The sequence below is a fragment of the Stomoxys calcitrans genome, chromosome 3 (assembly GCF_963082655.1).
Source record: "Stomoxys calcitrans chromosome 3, idStoCalc2.1, whole genome shotgun sequence".
Lineage (NCBI taxonomy): Eukaryota > Metazoa > Arthropoda > Insecta > Diptera > Muscidae > Stomoxys > Stomoxys calcitrans.
This window is the reverse complement of record NC_081554.1, coordinates 147,080,741-147,104,587: the sequence shown is the minus strand read 5'-3', so window position 1 is coordinate 147,104,587 and position 23,847 is coordinate 147,080,741. Positions and strand designations below refer to the sequence as shown.

The 23,847-nt window shown below is 37.6% G+C and overlaps 1 protein-coding gene across 2 annotated transcripts in view; it reads left to right on the top strand.

Annotated features, from left to right (window-relative positions):
- The window catches only part of LOC106091617 (uncharacterized), a 499,339-nt gene that overhangs the window by 109,300 nt on the left and 366,192 nt on the right, over nt 1-23,847 (top strand). For both annotated transcript variants that reach the window (XM_059364400.1, XM_059364401.1), the window contains exon 2: nt 488-506. The gene's annotated coding sequence lies outside the window, so the exon portion shown is untranslated. The remainder of the gene's footprint in view (nt 1-487; nt 507-23,847) is intronic.

Here is a 23,847-nt window from a genome sequence, read left to right as displayed (position 1 = left end):
TATGATTTTTCTTCGTTTTTGTTTCTCTTGAGTTTTTATTTGGGTTCAATCCTTTCCAAATATATGTTAATCTATAAGGTCGTCTAAATCATGCCCGGGTTTTCTGATATTTACAATCATATATTACATGGGGTAATGGTTGTGTGGTTGCTTAGAGTTTAAAATATTACAAATAAGGAGAGATTCAATAAGCGTATATTGATATTCTATCCCTGGTTAAATGACGAAGGTTCAAGTTTGCGGTCCACTGATACCAATATTAGAAAATTAAGGCTTATAAGAATTGAATAATCGAAGGACAACAGCAAAGAAAACTCAATTGAATAAATTCACCTTTTTGAAATGCAATTAATTTTTTTGTAAATGCAAAGAAAAATGTTTTTCAAAATGTAAATTATACATTTCAAAAGTTCTCCTTAGCGTTTTCAAAGATAGTCAAAGATAAGTTAAAGCCAAAACTAAAATCATTATTTATATCTTCTTTCAGATAACGATTATCCACAACGGTAAGTTAATTATCACTTTAAACTAAATCGACTCATAAAAATAGTTTGATTACATAGACGAGAAAAAACAAAAACAAAACAAATCTGTGGAGAGATTTTAAAGTAAGTCCACTTTGAAAACTCATGCCCACGGAATACGATTTATTTTTGTTTTTGAAAACGAAGATCTAAATTGGAAAAGTTGTAAGAAGAAAACGAATAATGATCCCGATAGACAAAAAAAATTAATTCTGTCCGAATATTTTTACAAAATTAGTATTTGGGAACTAATTTCAGGCAAAGATGGTTTCCAAATCGCCATTTTTTGTAAATGGGCTGTGGAAGCTATAAATATTGTTTGGGGCGAAACAATATTTGCGTGTGTTTAGGGGACATGTGACGTAAAAACATGTAAAAAGGCATTAAGTTCGGCCGGGCCGAATTTTGGATACACACCACCTAGGGTATATATGTAAACCCCCTTTAGTCACAATCCGGTGAAAACTGAATAACATATGCACTCAAATTCGGTACGGACATCTGGTGTTCTAACAAATATAAGTCACTGTTCATTTTTGTAGAAGAAAATATTGGTATTTTTAGCAGCTATATCCAAATATAAACCGATCTGAACCATATAGGACACGGATGTTGAAAAGCCTAACATAAGTCACAGCGTCAAACTTCAACGACAATGGATAATAAATGCGTTTTTTATAGAGCCAAGATTTTAAACCAAAAATTGTTTTATACGGCACCTATAACCAAATTTGGACCAATCTCGATCAAATTAAACAAGGATAGAGCAATCATCCTATTTTATCATAACTCCACTACTAAATCCGTAGTTATATCTTACCAGCAACTATGGCTAGTATCGATCATATTTTATTCAGGTCCCGAGAACTCATATACAAGTCACATTTTCACACAATAAATCAGATTTTTATGGGATAAAGACCCTAAATTGGAAGATCAGTCTAAATGACAGACACCCTATCGGAATAGTCTGATGTAACTCATATTTGGTTTGGATGTCTGGAGGCTAAGAACAACTCACTACAATATTTCAAATTTCAATGAAATCGGGTAATAAAAAAAGCTTTTATGAGCTTCATACCCTTAATCGGCATATCGGTCTATATGACAGCTATATCTAAATACAGTCCCATCTTTACCAAATTCAGGTCCAATGGCTGGTGACTTAAAACAACTCACGTATTGAAACTTCAGAGAAATTGGGTACTAAATGCAGCTTTTATGGGTTACACACCCTTAAACGGCAAATCGATCTATATGGCAGCTAAATCTGAATATAGTTAGACTTAAAATATATTTAAAGCGGATGTTGGGAGGCTTAAAACAACTCACTGTTTCAAATTATAAATCAGCTTTTTATGTTAACACCCTAAATTGGAAGATCGGTCTATATGACAGCTATATCTGTATAGTCTGATGTGACTCTTATTTAGGTCGGATGTCGGGAAGCTTAAAATAACTCACTGCTTCAAATTTCAACGAAATCGGATAAAAAATAAAGCTTTTATGGGCTTCAGACCCCCTATCGGCAGATCGGTCTATATAACAGCTATATCTAAATATAGTCCGATCTGAACCATATTTAGGTCCGATTTTAGGAGACCGAAAACAACACACAGTTTCAAATTTCAGCGAAATCGGGTAATAAATAAAGCTTTATAGGATTCAGACCCTTTATCGGGAGATCAGTCTATATGACAGCAATATCCAAATATAGGGCGATCTAAACCATATTTAGGTCGAATGTCGGGAAGCTTAAAATAACTCACTGTTTCAATTTAATCGAAATCGTGTAATAAATGCAGCTTTTATGGGCCTTAGACCCTTCACCGTCAGATCAGTCTATATAGCAGCCCGTTAAAGAACTTAATCAGCGTGCATCAAAAAGACGTATCTGTGCAAAATTTCAGCTCAATATCTCAATTTTTGAAGACTGTAGAGTGATTACAACAGACGGACGGACAGACACACGGACATAGTTAAATCGTCTTAGAATTTCACGACGATCCAAAATAATTATACTTTGTAGGGTCGGAAATTGATATTTCGATGTGTTGCAAATGGAATGACTAAATGATTATACCCCTATCCTACGGTGGTGGGTATGAGAATGAAATTGTGATTGTTTGTAAGTTTGTTTGTTTGCTCCGTATAGACTCAAAATGGGCTGAACACAGATTAGGTAAGTTGGTCTGGAAGGAAGCATATGCTATATAATTTTTTGATATCGGAGGGGGGGAGCGGACATCCTCCCTTACCGCAAAAGTACAACCCAAAAATAAAAGTGTACCGATCAGGACAATATGTGACTCAAATGAAAGATATTCGGGAGTAAAGTACGAATTTCATATTAAAAATTACGTCCAAGTAACTGGGGAGCCGCCCCAACCCCAAAACACCCTCAAATTGGACGAGAATGACAATATAGGACTGAAATGAAAGGTATTCAGGAGTAGATTGCGAATAAAGTCAGGAAGAAGGAATTGGATTTATAATTTGTTGATATCGGAAGGTGGCGAACCCTCTCCCGTTACCCCAAAAACACCACCCAAAATCAAAAGTCACATTTTGCCCTGATCGGTACAAAAAATTATATAGCCTATGTTAACTATATATTTTATATAAAAGTTAAATCTGAGTTGGTGGGTATCCAAAGTTCGGCCCGGCCGAACATAATAACCATACCTAGCTTTCTCTTTGTAGTTCCGAAATATTGACCTGCGAGTCCATAAATTATGTATTGGGTTGCCCAAAAAGTAATTGCGGATTTTTCATATAGTCGGCGTTGAAAAATTTTTTCACTGCTTGTGACTCTGTAATTGCATTCTTTCTTCTGTCAGTTATCAGCTGTTACTTTTAGCTTGCTTTAGAAAAAAAGTGTAACAAGTAAAAAGGCGTTAAGTTCGGCCGGGCCGAACTTTGGATACCCACCACCTCGGGTATATATGCGAACCACCTTTCTTCAAAATCCATTGAAAAATGCATACCTTATGCCCCATAACAGCTATATAGACATATCATCCGATTTAGATCAAATGCTTATAAGTAAAAGTCATTGTTCAACCGAGAGATCGGTCTATATGGCAGCTATATCCAAATCTGGACTGATCTGAGGCAAACTGAAGACAAATATCGAAGGGGCCAACACAACTCACTGTCCCAAATTTCGGCGACATCGGACAATAAATGCGCTTTTTATGGGCCCAAAACCTTAAATCGAGAGTTCGGTCTATATGGCAGCTATATCCAAATCAGAGCCAAATAGATGAAAGGTGTCAAAGGACCTAAGGCAACTCACTGTCCCAAATTTCAGCAAAATCGGATAATAAATGTGGCTTTTATGGGCCTAAGACGCTAAATCGGAAGATCGGTCTATATGGCAGCTATATCCAAATTTGTACCGATGTCGGCCAAATTGACGAAGGATGTCGAAGGGCTCAACGCAACTCACTGTCCAAAATTTCAGCAAAATCGGATAATAAATGTGGCTTTTATGGGCCCAAGACCCAACTTAGCACATTTTACCCGCTCCAACTTAGCACATTTTACCCTTTGGGTTGTACCAATGGAACCCGATTCAGCAAGTTTTTTATACCCTCCACCATAGGATGGGGGTATACTAATTTCGTCATTCTGTTTGTAACACCGTCATGTCATTTTAAGTCGATCTAGCCATGTCCGTGTGTCTGTCCGTCCGTCTGTCTGTCGATTGCACGCTAACTTTCGAAGGAGTAAACCTGGCTGCTTGAAATTTTGCACAAATACTTTCTATTAGTGTAGGTCGGTTGGGATTGTAAATGGGCCAAATCGGCCCATGTATTGATAAAGCTGCCATATAAACCGATCTTGGGTCTTGAGTTCTGGAGCCCCTAGAGGGCGCAACTCTCGTTCAATTTGACTTAAATTTTGCACGTGGCGTTTTGGTATTACTTCCAATAACTGCGCTAAGTATGGTTTAAATCGGTTCATGTTTTAATAAAGCTCCCATATAAACCCATCGTGGGTCTTGGCTTCTTGAGCCTCTAGAGCGCGCAATTCTAATCCGATTTGACTGAAATTGTGCATGTAGTGTTTTGTTATGATTACCAATAACTGTGCTAGGTATGGCGCAAATCGGTACATAACCTGATATAGCAGCCAGATAAACCGATCTGGGATCTTGACTTCTTGAGTCTCTAGAGGTTAAAATTCTCATCCGATTTGGAAGAAATTTTGTACAACCGCTTCTATTATAACCTTTAACATATGTGTCCAATATGGTCTGAATCGATCAATAGCTTGATACAGTTCCCATATAAACCGATCTCCCGATTTTACTAAATTAATGAACTGAAATATTACGCAATGACTTCTAGAACGTTCAGCATTCATTTATGGTCCGAACTCGATAAATGCGATCCATGGTGGAAGGTATATAAGATTCGGCGCCGTCGAACTTAGCACGCTCTTACTTGTTTTTTAATAATATGTTCTAAAATTATATCCCCATAGTCAAAATTCATTGTGGTATATATTCTTGGTCTGACTTTACATTGGTTTTCTTAGGAATTGGTACAAATTTTTATAAGCTTTTAAATAATCTGTGTAAAAAGTATGTTGGAAAAACTTATTGTATATGACTACGTTTGGTGAAATCAATTGTATGCATTATTTAAATACATTTCCCTAAGTAGAATATAACCTACCAAAAACTAACATTCCAACGAGTCTACAACCTTTTTCACATATTTCTTCTTTTCAAGTCAATTTCTTGAAAGCAATGACCCAGCTTACATATTAAATAACTATCGAAGTAATTGGCTACTCCTAGCCACTATCAACTGCAAGACCAACAAATGAAGACAGATTTTTATCACTTGAGTTTTTGAATCACAAAGCTTTGTTTAAAAACATCCAACATTTCTGGTTGTCACCTTTCCTCTCCATTATACAATCGCATAAAATACAATCCATAATGCAATTGTGTAACCCAATGAAATAGTTTAGAGATTAAAACAAGTCAAAGCGTGCTAAGTTCGGCCGGGCCGAATCTTATATACACTCCACCATGGATCGAATTTGTCGAGCTCTTGCCACGGTGTCTCTTTCTAGGCAAACAAAGGATAAAAGAAAAGAATTGCTATGTTATTAGAACAATATCAAGTTATGGTTTCGGGCCATAATTGAACTGAATACTGGAGACCATAGTAGAAGTCATTGCGTAAAATTTCATCCAAATGTAGTAAGAATTGCGCACTTTAGGGACTGAAGAAGTAAAATAGGCAGATCGGTTTATAGGGGAGCTGCATTGGGCTATGAACCGATTCATGCCATTTTCGACACGTATGTTAAAGGTCATAAGAGAAGCCGTTATACAAAATTTCAGCTAAATCGGATAATAATTGCGCCCTCTGGAGGCTTAAAAAGTCAAGACCCCAGATCGGTTTATATTGCAGCTATATCAGGTTATGAACCGATTTGAACTATTCTCAGCGCACTTGTTGGAAGTAATAACGAAACCCCTCATGCAAAATTTCAGCCAATTCGGGTAATAATTGCGTCCTTTAGTACCGTGTTAGCGTGCTTTCGACAGACAGATGAACGGACTGACAGACGGACGGACATGGCTAGTTCGACTTAAAAAGTCATGACGATCAAGAATATATATACTTTATGGGGTCTTAGACGAATATTTCAAGGAGTTACAAACAGAATGACTAAATTAGCATACCCCCATCTTGTGGCGGAGGGTACATAAGTCTTGTCAATCGTCAATGAAAATTAAAGTTCAAATCATAATAAGAAATTCAAGTAATTAAGGGAGATATAAATGGAATAAAGAGTATCTCTTAGCCCTTAAACATTTCAATATCATCAACTTCGTGCCTGGTAGGCCATTACCGCCTAGTTTGTCAGGAAACTCATAGAGGTCTTTGATGTCGAAATCAGTGCTAACTCCTTCATTATAAGCTATAATTTAAAACTGTTTATGTACATTTTAACACTGAACTTGTCTCCGCGAAGCAGCATGGAATCATTGATGTCACACTAGAACTGTGCAGTTTATTATAGTTTCAGTGTAAGCACAAACTGCTGAACATCGTAATTTTTAACAAATTAGTTTAAAGATAAACTACACTTACATTTGAAAAAATATACAAACAAACATTTACTATATCCACATTCATCTTTGAGGGTATATAAATCACAAAAACACTTTGTGAGGCGGTCACTTAGCAACGTCCTTCGTTTGCGTTGTAGACAATGTGCAGGGATAATGGCCATGATGCTTTTAAACCCTTATTCAGAATTGTCTATGTAGTTCTTCTAAAAAAAAATATAAACAAAAACTTTTATATAGAGTTGCTTTGCTAGGATACGGTTATAACCGGTTCTAGAAAATAAGGCTGTCCTTCAATTCTTAATTACTTACCACCATAAGATGCAAAAATTTACATTGACAACCAATTAAGGAACAGGTGATACTACTCTCATATCAATGAGTGCAGTCTGATTCAATGATAAGGGGCCTCCTTTTTGAAGCCGAGTCCGAACGCCATGCCAGATATCGACACCACTTGGTAGATAAGTTTTAACATGGCAGAATACTCGTACCTCATAAATGTAGCCAGCATTACTAAAGGGATGTCCACTGCTGACAGTTTTTTTGATGTGCACGCCGTAAGATAAGCAATACTAATTTTGTCACTCTATTTTAGCTAAAGGATTTTTATCTTCTAGGGGTTTATGAAGTTATCTACTAAAATCGGTATATACGAATCAATTTTACAGACATAGCGAAATGTAATGAAGATCAAGAACGTATATACTAAGTTTTCAAAATAGTAACAAAGTTCATAGTATTTCTTATACCCTCCACCATAGGTGGGGCGTATACAAATTTCGTCATTCTGTTTGTAACTACTCGAAATATTCGTGTGAGACCCCATAAAGTATATATATTCTTGATCGTCGCGACATTTTATGTCGATCTAGCCGTCCGTCTGTCCGTCCGTCCGTCCGTCCGTCTGTCTGTCGAAAGCACGCTAACTTCCGAAGGAGTAAAGCTAGCCGCTTGAAATTTTGCACAAATACTTCTTATTATTGTAGGTCGGTTGGTATTGTAAATGGGTCATAATGGTCCATGTTTTGATATAGCTGCATATAAACCGATCTTAGGTCTTGACTTCTTGAGCCTCTAGAGTGCGCAATTCTTATCCGATTGCGATGAAATTTTGCACGAAGTGTTTTGTTATGACATCCAATAACTGTGCCAAGTATGGTTCAAATCGGTTCATAACCTGATATAGCTGCCATATAAACCGATCTTGGGTCTTGACTTCTTGAGCCTCTAGAGTGCGCAATTCTTATCCGATTTGAATGCATTTTTGCACGAAGAGTTTTGTTATGATATCCAACAACTGTGCCAAGTGTGGTTCAAATCGGTTCATAACCTGATATAGCTGTCATATAAACCGATCTGGGATCTTGACTTCTTGAGCCTCTAGAGGTCGCAATTATTATCCGATTTGCCTGAAATTTTGTACTACGGATCCTCTCATGACCATCAACATACGTGTTTATTATGATCTGAATCGGTCTATAGCCCGATACAGCTTCCATATAAATCGATCTCTCTATTTTACTTCTTGAGCCCCCAAAGGGCGCAATTCTTATTCGAATTGGCTGACATTTTAAACAGGTCTCCAACATAGAATTTAATTGTGGTGCTTATCGCACCATATCTTGATATCGTTCTAACAGCAGAGCAAATCTTTTCTTATATCCTTTTTTTTGCCTAAGAAGAGATGCCGGGAAAAGAACTTGACAAATGCGATGCATGGTGGAGGATATATAAGATTCGGCCCGGCCGAACTTAGCCCGCTTTTACTTGTTATAGTAAAAAGTCGGACTCTTAATGTAAATATACTTCTATTTAAAATGTTAAGTGTTGGCCACCTTATCGCAGGTTTCATAGTATGAAAGCTTAACTTTGTTAACAATTGAACCGGACATCCTTATGTAGGCAATCGGTTTTTATTTCACCAATTGTTGCTGCCTTTATATAAAGAGCAATTTTTCTTTATTTCCGGATACTTTTACAATACTAGTGAATGACATCATTTGCCAAAACATATTTTTAAGATTATACTTTATGTTATCCATGAATTCTGGTTTTGGTGTTTTCAGTTTATTTGTCAGTAGTATTTTTCTAAACTCTGAATGTCATTCACAACGCTATGACACTCATGCTTTTGATTTTCTGTTTTGTTCATGCTTAACAAAGCTTCTGATAACCCAAAGCATTCACAAGTCATTGTTTCAAACTGATGGTTGTTATGGCCCTTCTTACCTGAATATTTTTAAAAATGTGAGCACAAAGGTTCCTTTTAAAGCTGTTCGGCTATCACAAATAATTTGATATGTATAAGAAAACGAGCTACTGCCTTGTATCTGCCATTCTGAGAAGCATAAACAGTACTGAGCTAGCTCCATCTCCTTCTTCTTTTTCTGCTCGTTGTTCTTCAACTCCTTACATAGTGTTTTGTAATATTTCAAAGGTAACCTCAGAAGAAGCTTAATGGTTTTCTCGCTTTCTTTCATATTTTTGCGTTTATTTTGCCTTTAAGCCACTTCCTGACATTGTCCACTTTTCATCTTAAGTCTGTTCATAATTTTTGTTCAACACAACGCAACATCTTTGATGCGGTTGTTCCTTGCCCATTTGTCTGCCTTCATTTTTTTCTTGTTTGCTTTGTTTGGCTTATCAGGTTTCAAGTCAATTTTTGAGGTGGCGGTGTGGTTTTGTGGTCGCACTATTTTATTTTTCTTTTTTTTATACCCACCACCGAAGGATGGGGGTATATTCATTTTGTCATTCCGTTTGCAACACATCGAAATATCCATTTCCGACCCTATGAAGAATATATATTCTTGATCAGCGTAAAAATCTAAGACGATCTAGGCATGTCCGTCCGTCTGTCCGTCTGTCCGTCTGTCTGTTGAAATCACGCTACAGTCTTTAAAAATTGAGATATTGAGCTGAAATTTTGCACAGATTCTTTTTTTGTCCATAAGCAGGTTAAGTTCGAAGATGGGCTATATCGGACTATATCTTCATATAGCCCCCATATAGACCGATCCGCCGATTTAGGGTCTTAGGCCCATAAAAGCCACATTTATTATCCGATTTTGCTGACATTTGGGACAGTGAGTTTTGTTAGGCCCTTCGACATCCTTCGTCAATTTGGCTCAGATCGGTCCAGATTTGGATATAGCTGCCATATAGACCGACCCTCCGATTTAGGGTCTAAGGGCCATAAAAGCCACATCTTTTATCCGATTCCACTGATATTCGGGACAGTGAGTTGTGTTAGGCCCTTCGACATCCTTTGTCAATTTGGCTCAGATCGGTTCAGATTTGGATATAGCTGCCATATAGACCGATCCTCCGATTTATGGTGTTAGGCCCATAAAAGCCACATTTATTACCCGATTTTGCTGAAATTTGGGACAGTGAGTTTTGTTAAGCCCTTCGATATCCTTCGCCAATTTGGTTCAGATCGGTCCAGATTTGGATATAGCTGCCATATAGACCGACCCTCCGATTTAGGGTCTAAGGGCCATAAAAGCCACATCTTTTATCCGATTCCACTGATATTCGGGACAGTGAGTTGTGTTAGGCCCTTCGACATCCTTTGTCAATTTGGCCCAGATCGGTTCAGATTTGGATATAGCTGCTATATAGACCGATTTCTTGATTTAAGGTTTTGGGCCCATAAAATGCCTATTTATTGTCCGATGTCGCCGAAATTTGGGACAGTGAGTTAAGTTAAGCCCCTTGACATACATCTGCAATATCGCACGGATCGGTCCAAATTTAGATATAGCTGCCATATAGACCGATATCTAGGTTTTAGGTTTTGGGGCCATAAAGACGCATTTATTGTCCGATGTCGCTGAAATTTGAGACAGTGAGTTTAGTTAGGCTCTTCGACGTCCTTCTTCAATTTTGCCCAGATCGATTCAGATTTGAATATAGCTGCCATGTAGACCGATCTCTCGATTTAAAGTCTTTGCGCATTTATAATCCAATTTCACTGAAATTTTACATAGTAACTTATGCTAGGCTTTTCAACATCCGTGTCGTATATGGTTCAGATCGGTTAATTTTTAGATATAGCTACTATACTTATTAGTATTTGGTCCAAATCGGAACATGTTTTGATATAACTGATGTGGGTTATAAGGTATGAAATTTTCACCGAATTTTGATGAAAGGTGGTTTACATATATACCCGAGGTGGTGGGTATCCAAAGTTCGGCCCGGCCGAACTTAACGCCTTTTTACTTGTTTTTAAGATTAAAATAAATGACTTTCTAGGATTTGACTAATACCGAAAAAACTGGTCTTGTGGATATTGAGGCCAAAACCAAACCTAAACAAAACAAAAATTTATTTTAAACAAATAGTAGTATTGATTTAAAATGAACACAAGGAATCAGCTCAATACTAATATATCCAATAATAATAGATTATGAAATGCTCTCCTTGCACCTTATTTTCCCACATTATCATTAACAATCTATACTTGGAATGGATGTTGTTATAAGCCCATTCGAATTATAATTGCGCTCTCTAGAAGCACAGGAGTTCAAATGGGAAGATTGCTTTTAAGGGGCCGATGAATAGGTTGGGCCCATTTAAAATCCCAGCCGATCTAAACTAACTAGAAGTACATATTTGTGCAAAAGTTCAAGTGTCTCCTTCATATATCTCTTCGAAAAGTTAAAGGAAAAGACGATCAAGAATATATATCCTTGTAGGGTCTCAGATCAATATTCGTTAAGTTTTAAATGGAATGACGAAGTTGCTGTAGCCTCTTCTGCTGTTGGGTTTCATGGGTTTTGCTAAAAAATTTGCTAATTAACCCGATTTGTATTTGAATTATTTTGTAGAAATCAAATCGGGTAATGATTGAAGCTCCCTGGGAGAAGTCAAATCCGGGAATTATGGGGGCTACATCTATGGAAATATAAAAAACACAACAACTTGCGAATGTTGCGCTAAATCAGGCAAGTTCACAAATAAATGAGGAAAAAATGGAACTCTTTCTGACTATCTTTGCGGGACACGCACACAGCAAATGTTCCATAGCCTCTTCTTCCTCGACATCTACACAGCTTCTGCAGAACTCGTTACCCGTCAGACCTTCAGTCTGTCAGCATGTTTTCCGATCAGACAGTGATCTGTCATGACGGACTCAATGACTGATAGGTCTGTTCTAGCCAGTGACAGCAGAGCGGTACACCTTTTCAAGTCTAGACTAGGCCACATAGTTTTGGAGTGTTCGCAACCCCCACTTTATGACCATCTGTCATTCGTTTCCCTTCGGACCTCGACGACTTAGCTGATAAAGTTCGGTTCGCCTCGCAACAATTTGTCTGGCCACAATGTCCATAGGCATTAGATGAAGGATTAAATTCACTGCTTCAGATGATGTCGTCTTCAGTGCGGTTGTACTGCATAAATAAGTCATCCTTTGGATCCGGCTGAGTATTGAGCGGTAGGTGGACTAAAGAAGTGCCGTCCACCACACTACAACACCATATTGCGTTTTGGTTCTCACACTGCAGTATACACCCAATGTGAGTCACGCGGCTTAACGCCCCAACTTTTGCCAATGTCGCCCTTATCAACTTATTCGATTTGAAGTTTAATTTTCTATTCAGCAAAACACCCTTGTATTTTACGCTTTCAGTAAATGAAAAGTAGAGGAGACTCTGCTGTTCCATCTTAATAGATCTAAGGATCCCATCTGTTAGTTAGTAAGGTATTGATAAACTTCCTTACGGCAGAGTTGATGCCTAGAAACTCTAGCTCATTTATGATTGACGTCGGTTTTACACTACTGAAAGCACCTTCACTTTCAGCTAGAGAACCCCCTATGTAGGCGATTATGTAATGGAAGATTGTTTTAGTGCGACAGGCTGCAGGCAAGCGATCTTCAGGGATCTTTTATGACATGTTTCTATGAAACACTCTAAAACCTTAAGCATAAAGGATGTTTTTCTAATAGGACTTAATTCTCTCGCCTTCTTCAGGCACGGATTCTCTGTTTTGGAATACAATTTGACTTTAAGTCTCTCCATATCCCAGATATGTACGACATGCTGACATAAGCAGAGTATATCTCCCGAAGCCAAGGAGCCAGCCTGTCTGACAAAACCTGATATAGCCGGCATATAAACTGATCTCCCGATTAGACTTCTTGAGTTTCAGAGGGCACAATTCTTAACTAATTTGGTTTAGGTTTGACTAAGTACAGTCTATATCTGTTGATAACCTGATATAGTTGCCATATAAACCGATGGAGGGACCAATTTTTATACCCACCACCATAGGATGGGGTTACACTAATTTAGTCATTCCGTTTGTAACATATCGAAATATTCGTCTATGACCCCATAAAGTGTATATACTCTTGATCGTCTCGACGATCTGAGTCGATCTAGCTATATCTGTCGAAATTACGATAGCGCTGGAACGAGTCAAACTAGCCGCTTGAAATTTTGCACTAATTTTGATACTAATGATTGATGTAGGTCATTGTGGATTGTTTTAGCGGTTCAGATTTAAATATAGCTGCCATATAAACCGATCTCCCGATTTGACTTCTTGATCCCCTGGAAGCCGCTATTTTTGTTCGATTTGTCTTAATTTTCTTCTTCTATTGTTGCTTTCAATAACTGTGCCAAGTACGGTCCAAATAGGTGTGTGGCCTGATATAGGTCCCATATAAACCGATCACCCGATTTGACTCGTAGAACCCTTAATTTTTGTCTAATTTCGCAAAAATTTTGCATGTAGTGTTCTGTTATAACTTTCAACAACTGTACCAAGTATGGTCCAAATCAGTCTATAACCTGATACAGCTTTTACATAAAACGGTTTCTCGTTTTTTTGCTGGTTTGGCAGAAGTTTGGCATGTAGAATAAAATTATACCCTTCAACTTAATTTATTGTGTATAAATTTTTAGCAGAATCCGGTGGGGGGTTCCCAAGATTCGGCCGGCCGAACTTAGCACGCTTTTACTTGTTTCACGATTTGCCTGAAATTATAGAGATGGTATTTTTCTATGACTTCTAACACCCATGGCAAGTACGGTCCATTTTGGTCAATAGCTTGATTTGGTTCATATAAATTTGAAAAAGTTATTTAAAAAACTTGACAAATACGATACATGGCCGAGGGTATATAAGATACGGCCCTGCCGAACTTAGAATGCTTTAACTTGTTATTCTCTCCAACATAGGATGGGGGTATACCAACATCGCCATTCCGTTAGTAACGCATCGAAATATTGGTGTAAGACTCTATAAAGTATATATATTCTTGATCGCCATGACATTTTAAGTCAATCTAGCCATGTCCGTTCGTCTGTCCGTCCGTAGAGAGCGCGCCAACTTTCGAAAAAGTAAAGTTAGGAGCTTGAAATTTTGCACAAATACTTCCTTTTAGTGTAGGTCGGTTGGGATTGTAAATGGGATATATCGGTCTATGTTTTGATATAGCTGTCATATAGACCGATATTTGATCTTGACATCCTGAGGCTCTAGACGGCGGAATTCTTATTCGATTTTGTTGAACTTTTTGGTTGAGGTGTTTTGTTGTAACTTCCAATAACTGTGCTTAGTAGGGTCAATATCGGTTCATAACATGATATAGCTGCCATATAAGACGATCTCAAATCTTGGTTTCTTGAGCCTCTAGAGTGCGCAATTTTTATCCGATTTGGCAGAAATTTGTTCAACGGCTTCTCTCATGATCCTAAATATACGTGTCTAATATGGTCTGAATCGATCAATAGCTTGATACAGCTCCAAATAAACGGATCTGCCGATTTTGCTTCTTCTTATCCGAATGGACTGAAATATAACTCAATTATTTCTACAATGTTTAGCATTAAATTCATTTATGGTCCGAATAGGACTATGACTTGTAATAGCATAACAGTTCTTAATCAAACTTCTTTGTTTGCTTACAATGAGATACCGCGCGAAGAACTCGATAAATGCGATCCATGGTGGAGGGTATATAAGATTCGGCCCGGCCGAACTTAGCACGCTCTTACTTGTTTTTAATAGTTTCATTCATATTGTGTGTGTCTTTTAAAATCAACCTCTTCAAAATGTTCACTTTAAACATAGAACAAAATTTTGTTTTCTTACATAGTTCTTAGTATTTTGGTATATATGTGCTATTGTTTAAGTATATCAAATTTCTCTCTAATCCAAGTTACTAAAATAAATTGTCTTCTTATGAGAGCCAATTGAAAATACATTAAATGCCTGCTGTGTCCACAAATGACAAATAAACTCACCCTTACCCAACACACAAAGATGCTCTTGCCTCAACACAACTGAAGTAGTCGAAACCAAATGATTCAAGACCACATTGTAAGACCCCCAGAGAAAAAGACGAAAAAAACACATCCCTAAAAGCGCCAACAGAACAAAAAATAAAGAGAAAACGGTCAACTAATTGATGATAAATCGCATACAAAGTGTACATCTCAGTGGTGATGGTGGTGTTGTCCAAGGAAATGGACAAATATCAGACAAGGCACACACATACACTTACACTTAAGTAAACATGCTCCAAAAATGAACAAAAACAAATTTCCAGATTATCTTGGCAACTCAATGAAATCATACGAAAAAATCCCGAAAGAAAAAAAAACGGCTACAGAAAAATAAATGGTAATTTATGTTTGACTACCAACTGTTTATATGAAAATTATACGAAAAGAATAACAACTCTCTGCGCTTTTATGAGAGCATTGAGATAACAACACAACAGCAAACAAACAAAAAGTGAATGCTTTAACGCACCCAGGCATGCTGGGCTATAGCAACGACTACATTGGCCACAGAGCATACTTTAAGGGGCCACACTGTACGAAGCAACGTACATACTTATAGGGGTCAAATGACGAAAGAGCCAACTCAAGTTTAACATGAGAATGCAATAAAAGCAACATTAAAATCACACTATTTTTGAATGTGAATGGTGTATAAATATTCCAACTTTATTGCTTAATAATGTTAAAACAACATACAAAGTATGTTGAGCGAATGGAGCTGAATTGCCAGCATGCTTTTAGGAGCCTTGCAGAGTTATATGCTCAACATATGTTAAGGGTCACTAAAGAAGCATTAATGTTGGGAACACCTTAATATATCTCGATGTAAGAGCATTTGCTGAAATATATTTTTTACGCTATAATCAAAAACATTTTTTATACCATATTTTTGATAGCTTTTATATCAACTCTTTTAGGCGAACAAGGGATATTTATCAGTTTTTAATCAGTTTCGGTTGGTCTGTCTAGATACATCTTGTTAGTTTCTTCCGTTGCGTTTACAGCTCTTTTCACTATGCGAAAAGAATTTTTGTTTGAAAAAACCTTAGGTTTTACTCGACTTTTAATTCGAGCAAACTTTTTGTATAAAATTTGTAAAACAAACCCAACACATTTGTTAGTTTAAAGAAAGAATATATTACAAGTAAGAGCGCAAAATAGGATTGTACAGTTATCAATTCTCATTGTCAAATTAGATCGACTCTCCCCTCTTGGGTGAAAAAATGTCATATCGAATTTAGCCGAATTTAGCTGCAACGGTATTATATAAATGTCATGAAATCATTGTCAACTGTGGCCAAGGTCAAGCCCATAAGTAAAGTACCCAAATCATTCGAGTTGAAATGCCATTGTCTCCTGCAAGAATGTCCTATTCCGATTTATTTTATGCACCATATGTTGCTTCCAAATTTTGATATTTTATTAATATTCTACTCTGAAGGATAGACATTTTTAGCCAGGAATTATGAGGATAGGCCTACACTTGGGTCTACACTAATCTTTCAATCCAATGACTGATCTACGTAACAGTGTTGGTTTTTTTTAGGGTGAAAATTTCCTCCTGCAAATGCAGGAAGAAGAAGGAAACTTCTCGCCTATGAATGAGTGATGTCCGATTCAAGTTTAAGTTTAATGACATGGACCTCCTTTTCTAGCCGATTCCGAACGTCGCATATTACCGCAGACAGAGGTAACAGATGACAAAAAATAAAATCTCCATGTGCATCTACGAACTTTTAAAAGAATCTATATTATGTAAAATTTTCCAACGATTTTTACAATGGTACGTAAAGAAATGTCAGATTTTTAGTTTCGGAGATATGGCCGTTCAAAGTTGACCAGGTCTATATGGCAGCTATATCCAAATGGCTCGTTAATGAACTAAACCTGCGTGAAGCAGAAGACTTATCTGTGCCAAATTTCAGCTCAATATCTGAGTTTTTGAAGACTGTAGAGTGATTACAATACACGGACGGACAGACACACGGACATCGTTAAATCGCCTTAGAATTTCACTACGATCCGAAATATATACACTTGGTCGGAAATGGTTGCTTCGATGTGTTGCAAACGGAATGACTAAATGAATATACCCCTTATCCTATGGTGGTGGGTATAAAAAGGTATATTTTTATACCCCCCACCGAAGGATGGGCGTATATTCATTTTGTCTTTCCGTTTGTAACACATCGAAATATCCATTTCGGACCCTACAAAGTATATATATTCTTGATCAGCGTAAAAATCTAAGACGATCTAGACATGTCCGTCCGTCTGTCTATCTGTCTGTTGAAATCACGCTACAGTCTTTAAAAATGGAGATATTGTAAACCGATATCTCGCTTCAAAGTCTTGGCCCCATAAGGCGTATTTATAATCCGATTTCACTGAAATGTGCGACAATGACTCATTTAGGCTTTTCGACATCCATGTCGTATATGGTTTAAATCGGTTTATTTTTAGATATAGCTACTATACTTATTAGTATTTGGTCAAAATCGGAACATATTTTGATATAACTGCTATGGGACGTAAGGTATGAAATTTTCACAGAATTTTGATTAAAGGTGGATTACATATATACCCGAGGTGGTGGGTATCCAAAGTTCGGCCCGCCCGAACTTAACGCCTTTTTACTTGTTTAAACTAAGAATATGAAAAATATTTTTTGCTTGGTGTAAATGAATCGCCTCAGCGAATCGGGCCGAGCCCAGCTAGTCCATATATATAAAAATGAAAAAAAAAAAAAAACGGCTGAACCGATTGATTTGAAATTTTCACAAATTGTGAATATTGGTATGGAAGGAGCAATCGGCTATATAGTTTTTTGATATCGAAAAGGGAGCGGACCCTCCCATTCACCAAAAAATAAAACTGGATCGGCCGGGACAATATAGGACTCGAATGAAAGGTATTCAGGAGTAAAATACGGATTGGATATTCAAATTTGGATTCCCGACCTCAAAACCTCATGTGTCCCTCTCCGGCACGCTGTTCGAACTCGGCTATATCATTGATGTGCGAGAAGTTTACCAATGTTCCTTAATGGAATGTTCAGGGGCAAATTTGCATTTACTGGTGAATATTTTAGAAAGGGGTTCAGCTATAGATATAGCTTCTATATATATTTCGCCCGAGTTTCACTTCTAGAGCTACTAGAGCACAGTTATTCACCAATCTTCTCAAAATTTTGCACAACGCTTCTGACGACTGCCACGATATCTAAAAAGTAAGTTCGAAATCTTTTCAGATTTAAATAAGGCTTCTATATATATGTTCATCCGACTTTGAATAATTTGCAATAATATGGTTATTTGTCAACCAATTGCCACGGAAATTGGCACATATAATTCTATGACTGTTGACATATACATATCTCTTTGCAGAGAATCTTTTACATGTCATAGTACCTCACAAATGTTGCCAGCATTAGGTGAGGAAACCACAGCTAAAAATTTCCGATGGTTTCATCAGAATTCGAACCCAGGAGCTCAGCGTCATTGGCGTCATGCTAAACTCTGCACTACGGCGGCCTCCAATGCTAAAGGTTATAAATTTACGTAAGTCGATTTTCGATTTATTTCGATCTAAAGGTTAGTACTATGTTTGCTTTTGGCGACATTTTTCGTAATTACTTTTTAAGATAAACGATCGCGGAGAAGATTTGAAGATTTCATTAAGTAAGACATTACCGCATAAATTATGAAACAATTCTAAAGCATTTTATTGTCATTGAGATCTTTGTAGTTTTCCAAAAAGTTATGCGCTTTCCAAGGTTATGGAGAGCATGGTCAATTACCATCTTGTGAGATACTTAGAGTCCAATAGTCTTCTTAGCTTCAAGGGTGACCTGACGGCATTCCTGTCTGAGTGATGGAGTCGCTCCATTCACCATTTCGGCGAGAGTAAGGTCGTATCTGTGATATCTCCAAGGCATGCATTTGATAGGCTCTGGCACGATGCACTCCTTTCAAAACTTGTCGCTTTTAGTGTCGGTAATAACTTCGCTCGATTTATATCGAGTTTTCTCAGAGATCGCACTATAAGAGTTGTTGTAAATGGGCTCTCTTCCGACGAATATAGATTGACCGCAGGAGTACCACTGTCCTTTCTTACTTTCTTTTTCTTATTTTCATTGACGATGTACTGGGTCTGAATTCGAATCAGATCTACTCATTTGCAGGTGACAGCAACCTCTGTCATTTATTTTCATTCGACCCTAGGCCGAGCCTTCAAGATATTAAAGACAGGAGGCGGGTTATGGACGTATCACTCTGCAAGGATTTGCTGGCCATTTCTGAGTGTGGTCGAATGAACAGAGTGGATTTTAACACATGTAAGACGCAGTGCTGTTTGTTGTCCTACAAACTATTCATTGTCACTTTGTATATATCAAGCAGTCAGTGGCTCTTGATGCTCTGGGCATGAAGATTCAATGTGATGTGTCCGTGGGTCAAAGCATGTAATCGAAATGTCCAAGGAAGCATTCAAGTGCTTGGGCTTTCTTAAGCGGTATAAGAAATATTTCATTCCCAATGATTTCCTTAATATCTATACTACATACATCAGGCCGAAGATGATATATAACTCGCATATATGGGGCGAGCGTTGGTGTTGATTAGATGATAGGGTATCCAACTCTATTGTTTTGCTTCAACATCGTCGTAATATGGGTTGTGTGGCGATGCTCTATCTATTCTTCCACAGTGTGTGTTTTTCAGATATCAGTCTTCTGAATCCTGACTTGAGGTTGTTTGACAGAAATACAAGATTTTCTAAGAGCGCGCACCGTTCTGTAATCGATTGGCCAGCTTATCGGACCATGCACTACCGAGAGAATTCTTTTTTTGCAAGGACCGTTCGTATGTGGAATTGACTTCTGGCAGATGTTTTTCCCGCTACTTACAACATCCAGAAATTCAAAGCAAATGTCAATAAATACTGCTCCCTTTCCCCTCCTCCGATCCTTAACCATCCTCTCATACATCCCCTGCATGTTGAAAATATTTGCTGGATAGTGCTCAAAGATCCTTTCAAAAGAGTCCGCTTGAGGTATACAATATATTTACAGACTTCGGCGATATACGAGATTAAATTTTTAGTTGTTGAAAGTTTGGCCGAGATTGGCTTCGTATTTTGCAATTTGCGAAGGCATTTGTGGTTCGATTTTCATTTTTTTATATGATTAATATATATATATATATATATATATATATACTAGCCGAAACGGGCCCGCTCCGCTGCGCCTTCTATGACTCTATAATATCTTTTCAGGGCGGGGGCCACTTCTCCCTGAATGTGGATATCGAAATCGTGTCACCGTACCCTATGTCCACCTAACGCTGAACGACTGCGTTCGAATAGTGGCGAGAACATCGGACAAAATTTAATACGATAAAAAAAATTGTCATTGAGTTTAAACTTGAAGCGGAAAGCTTTTATTGATGTGTGCGAAGTTTATTGCTGGGTAAATTTTTACCCCACTCGCAAATGCCTTTCTTTAGAGTCCTTTAGTATCCTATTGGTAAATATTTCCGGTTTCGGGGGTTTTCCGGCGAGGGGTAGCCGCCCAGAAACTTGGCTCTTTGTCCCGTAAATCAGGCAATTTCCACACCAAATACCTTTTATATAATAGGAAAGTATTTTCGGATGGGGCAGTTCCCCAAACACATGGCAAACACAATTGCATATCAAAATCGATTTTTCTCAAGCACCTTTCGTTTGAGCTCTATATTGTTTTTATTGGTCTATATAGCCATTTGGCGGGATTTGGACGGCCCTCGAGGTACCCAACCCCAGCAATAGAAACCATATTTTGTTTTGACTGTGAGAGTGCAAAAAAATTTCGAAAAAATCACATTATCGATCTCCGACATCTGGTGTTTTTGAAAATTCGGATAATGAAAATTGCTTTTTAGGGAGGGATGGCACCTCAGGCATGTCGACTATTCGTGCTCCACTCCCAAATCCCTTAAATATGAAGCCCATATTGCCATAGTCGGTAAATATGAACCGTTTGGAGGGTTTTTTGGGGCTGGGCGGCCACCGTTCTCAATTATTTCCAAAAAACCGTTGATTTGAGCTCCATATCGCCATAGTCGCAAATGAAATTCAGTTTAGGGGTGCTTTAGGGCGTACTCTAAAACACTTGGCTCCAAAACTGGATATCAAATTCGTTTCCTACTCTCAAATACCTTTCATTTGAGTCCCATATTGTCATAATGGGTCCTTTAACCTATTTGACGAATTTTTGGGAAGAAAAGCGCCACCTAGACTCGAACGTAATTTTGAATGTCATATTCGTAATCTACTCCCAAATACCTTTAATTTGAGTCATTTTACCATGGATGGCCAATATGCCTATTTGGGGGTGGGGCGACTTCCCATTACTTGGACCTAATTTTTTATGCCATATTTGTAATCTAATGCCGAATACTTTTCATTTAAGTCCCATATTGATATGAATGTCGAATATATCAGTTTAGAGTAGTTTTGGTGTTGAGGCGGCCCGATGGGTACTTAGACCAAAATTTTAATACGATATTCGTTTTCTAGTCTCCAATACTTTTCATTTGACACCAATATTGTGCCTATCAGCCCACGTTTAGTTATATAGCCTATGTTTCCTTCCAGACAATCTTTGGAAATTTGAAAAAAAAAATGGTGCAGCCATTTTAGAGTCTACTGAACAAAAGAAAAAAAATGAGTCCCATATAGTCATAATTGGTCAATATGCCCATTAGGGACGTCTTCGGGGGATTGGTGTGACCCCTATACTTCAATTTGATTTTGTGTGCCTAATTCGTAATCCACTCCCGAATACCTTTCATTTGAGTCCTTTACTGAACGTTCAATTTGTCTGCTTGGAAGACCTTTGGGGTTATTATCGTCATTATCGATATTATCATTGTCGGTCCACTTTTGATTTTGAGTGGGGTAACGGGGAGGGTCCGTTATCCTTTCTTCCGTTATCCTTCCTTCCGTTATCAACAAATTATAAAGCCCGTTCCTCCCTCCTGCCCATATTCGTCAACTACTCCTGAATACCTTTCAATTGAGTCCAATACTGTCATGATCGTCCAATAAACCTATTTTAGGGCGTTTCGAGGTTGGGCGGCAGTTACTTGGACCCAATTTTTAATATGAAATTCGTACTCTACTTCTGAATACCCTTTATTTGAGTCCCATATTGTCCCGATCGGTACACTTTTATTTTTGGGTAGTACTTTTGGGTTAAAGGGGAGGGTCCGCCCCTCTTCCGATATCCAAAAAAATATATATAGCCTATGTTTCCTTCCAGACCAATCTATACAATCTGAGAAAATTTCAAGGTAATCGCTTCAGCCGTTTTTGAGTCTATATGGAACAAACAATAAAACCGACAAACAAACAAACACAAATTGAATTTTATATACAAGATATCAAAAAAATATCTTAGCAATTTCTTTGAATATTGCTGATAAAAGTCTCCTTAAATAACAAAAATTATTTATGTTTCAATTTTTTTACGAAAATCGTCAAAATACCCCTTTCGGACAAAGGTGTTTTCTAAATCGGAATTTTTTAGTTTTCGAAATCGGAATTTTTTGGCTGATAAAATTCTTTTTTAAAACGACAAAAATTATTTATGTTTGATTTTTTTTTCAAAAATGGTCAAAATACCCCTTTTGGGCACAGATGTTTCGAAATCGAAATTTTTTAGCAAATTTTCTGTGGAGGCTAAAAATATTGTTAGGTGCAAAATATTTTTTTGCATGGGTTAGGGTACATTTGGAGTAAAAAAAAACATTTGCCCAATTGGGGAAACCGGCCTTTGGAATTTTTGAACTCAAGGGGTTTTTCCAATTTTTTATATAAAAAAATCGATAGGATGCATGCAGATACCAAAAAGTACAAAATAGTTACTTACCTTACCAGCCATGAACATGATTGACGTTTTCAAATCGAGAAATTTTGACCCCAGTCAGTTTTTTGGGCAATGACTCCATGACACTTCTAAGGGGAAAAAAAATCGGCCGATTATTTTTATACCCACCACATTTTGTCATTCCGTTTGCAACACATCGAAATATCCATTTCCGACCCTATAAAGTATATATATTCTTAATCAGCGTAAAAATCTAAGGCGATCTAGACATGTCCGTCCGCCTGTCCGTCTGTCTGTTGAAATCACGCTACAGTCTTCAAAAATTGAGATATTGAGCTGAAACTTTGCACAGATTCTTTCTTTGTCCATAAGCAGGTTAAGTTCGAAGATTAATGGTCTCAGACCCATAAAAATCACATTTATTATCCGATTTTGCTGAAATTTGGGACAGTGAGTTGTGTTAGGCTCCCCAACATTCTAAATCAATTTGGCCCAGATCGGTTCAGTTTTGGATATAGCTGCCATGTAGACCGATCCTCCGATTTAGGGTCTTAGACTCATAAAAGCCACATTTATTATCCGATTTTGCTGAAATTTGGGACAGTGAGTTGTCTTATGCCCTTCGACATCCTTTGTGAATTTGGTCCAGATCGGTTCAGATTTGAATATAGCTGCCATATAGACCGATCTCTCGATTTAAGGTTTTGAGTCCATAAAAGGCGCATATATTGTCCGATTTCGCCGAAATTTGAGACAGTGTGTTTTGTTAGGATCTTCGATATTTATCTGCAACTTGGTCGAAATCGGTCCAGATTTGGTTATAGCTGCCATATAGACCGATATCTCGATGAAAAGCCTTGGCCCAATAAAAGGCGCATTTATAATCCGATTTTACTGAAATTCGACACTGTGACGTATGTTAGGCTTTTCGACATCCGTGTCGTTAATGGTTCAGAGTGGTTTATTTTTAGATATAGCTACGAAAAAGAGCAAAACTTTGTTTTATACAGTTGAACAATGACTTGTACTAATTAGTATTTGGTCCAAATC